Below are 2,433 nucleotides of genomic sequence, written 5' to 3' on the forward strand. Positions count from 1 at the left end.
TGGTCCAGAACTCAAAGTTCCATGGATTAGCAATGGAAGATCCCTTGGAACACTTGGATCAATTTGATAAAGTGTGTGACCTGACAAAGATTAATGGAGTTTCTGAAGACAGTTTCAAGCTAAGATTATTTCCCTTCAGTCTTGGTGACAAAGCTCACCAATGGGAGAAGAATCTTCCAAGAGGCTCCATTCAAACCTGGGAGCAATGCAAGCAAGCCTTCCTATCTAAGTTCTTCTCCACCTCCAGAACTGCTAAACTAAGGAATCAAATCTCTAGCTTCACTCAGCACAGCAATGAGAGTTTTGGTGAAGCATATGAGAGATTCAGGAGCTACACCAACCAATGCCCACACCATGGGTTTAGTGAGGCTTCTCTTCCCAATATTAGAAACCAGCTGGATACTGCTTCCAATGGTAACTTTCTGGGTAAGGAGATTCATGCTGCTTTAGAGCTAGTGGAGAACTTAGCAATGAGCAATGACACTTATGAAGAAGACTATGACAGATCAAATAGATCTGAAGGTTCAAGCTCAGAACAGAGGCTCAGCAGAGAAGTTAAGGAGTTGAGGAGTGAATTGGACAAGTTGAAATTCACCACTCAAAAGCCAATGCACTTTGTAGGAGAATATGAGGAACCTTCTCAAATCTTTGAGAACATAAGTGAAGAAGGCCTAACCCAGGAGGAATTTAACTACATTGGGAATCAGAGGTTCCAGAGATATCAGTATGGGAATGCCAATCAAAACCTCTCTTACAGGAATCCCAATGTAGCTAACTCACAAGACCAGGTCTATCCCAATTCTCAAGCTCCAAAGAACTTTGTTCCCAAGAACAACTTTCAAGGGTCATTCCAACCCAAGAATCAGTTTGCTCAGAATTAGGGTTTTGGTCAGCAACGCTACCATTTCAGGGTACTGGTTTCAGTTCACAACAGCAAAAGGCACCACCAGGGTTTGGTCCACCACAGTTCCAGCAACAAGCGCCGGTTCAACAACAGTTTCAGACACCAACGGTTCAGCAGCAGCCACAGATGGGGTCAGATATGGTTGGTATTCTGCAACAACTACTTCAGGGTCAACAGATATTTGCAAACCAGAATGCAGCCATGCAGCAGGAAATCAAGGAACTGAAGCAAAACCAGGCCTCAAGCTCAAGGAACCAAGGCCACCTACCTGGAAAACCTGAACCCAACCCCAAAGAATATGCTAAAGCCATTACACTGAGGAGTGGAAAGGAGTTACCTGGTATTGAGCAAAACAATGTGATCATTGAGGACAATGATCAAACTGAGGGGGAGGCAGTCTTAAAAGATGATCAAGTTGCTGAGAAATCAAAGAAAGAAAAGGGTAAAGAGGTAGAAAGGGAACCTGAACCAGAAAAGGCATATGTGCCACCACCTCCATACCAACCCAAGCTCCCATTTCCAGGGAGGTTTAAGAAGCAGCTTGTAGACAAGGCAAGAGCTGTATTTGAGAAGGCACTCAATGAGACACCACTCACAATGCCTCTCATTGATGCATTTCAAATGATGCCAAAGATGGGTAAGTTTTTGAAGGATGCCATTCTGAACAAGACTAAAGAGCTCCAAGGCATGGTGGTACTAAGTCATGAATGCAGTGCTATCATTCAGAAGAAGTCCATTCCAAGAAAGTTGACTGATCCAGGGAGTTTCACACTCCCTTGTGCCATTGGACCTCTTCTATTCTCTGGATGTCTTTGTGATCTAGGAGCATCAGTCAGCTTGATGCCATTCTCCATAGCAAAGAAGCTGGGCTTTAGAGTCTTCAAACCAGCAAGGATCTCTCTTATCCTTGCAGATAGATCAGTTAGATTGCCTGTTGGTATGTTGGAAGATCTACCTGTCAAGATAGGTGGTTTTGAGGTTCCAACTGATTTTGTTGTGCTGGAAATGGATGAGGAACCAGTTGATCCTCTTATCTTGGGCAGGCCATTCCTAGCCACTGCAGGAGCTATTATTGACGTGAGAGGTGGGATAATAGAGCTTCAACTTGGGTCTGAGAAGCTCAAGTTTGATGTGAATGAGATGATGAAGAAACCCACCATTGAAGGTCAATGCTTCTATGTGGAGACAATAAATCAGTTGGCTGATGAGTTGCTTGAAGAACTGAACACTGAGGACCCTCTTCAAGCTACTCTAACTCAAGAACAAGGAGACAATGGGCTCTTAGCAGAAGAAAATGAGGGGTATAAGATGTATTTGGACAATGCTAGAGAAGTTTGTCCTGAGACAAGGTTTTTGGAACTGGAACAAAGTGGCTCTGAGGTCTTGGCTATCAAAGGAGCAGACATGAGCCAATGCAGCTTGGACAAGGATTGGAATGAGGCTGATGCACCCCCTGTTGAGCTCAAGCCTCTACCAACAGGGCTCAGGTATGCATTCTTGGGCTTAAACTCCACATATCCAGTAATCAT

The 2,433-nt window shown here is 44.1% G+C and overlaps 1 non-coding gene across 1 annotated transcript; it reads right to left on the reverse strand.

The window, feature by feature from the left end:
- Nucleotides 1-254: 254 nt before the first annotated feature.
- Nucleotides 255-361, reverse strand: LOC112083295. The gene has a single exon (XR_002897583.1). It is a non-coding gene; the product is annotated as a small nucleolar RNA R71 (small nucleolar RNA).
- Nucleotides 362-2,433: the final 2,072 nt, after the last annotated feature.

Source organism: Eutrema salsugineum, unplaced genomic scaffold, assembly GCF_000478725.1.
Source record: "Eutrema salsugineum unplaced genomic scaffold, Eutsalg1_0 scaffold_7, whole genome shotgun sequence".
Classification (NCBI taxonomy): Eukaryota; Viridiplantae; Streptophyta; class Magnoliopsida; order Brassicales; family Brassicaceae; genus Eutrema; species Eutrema salsugineum.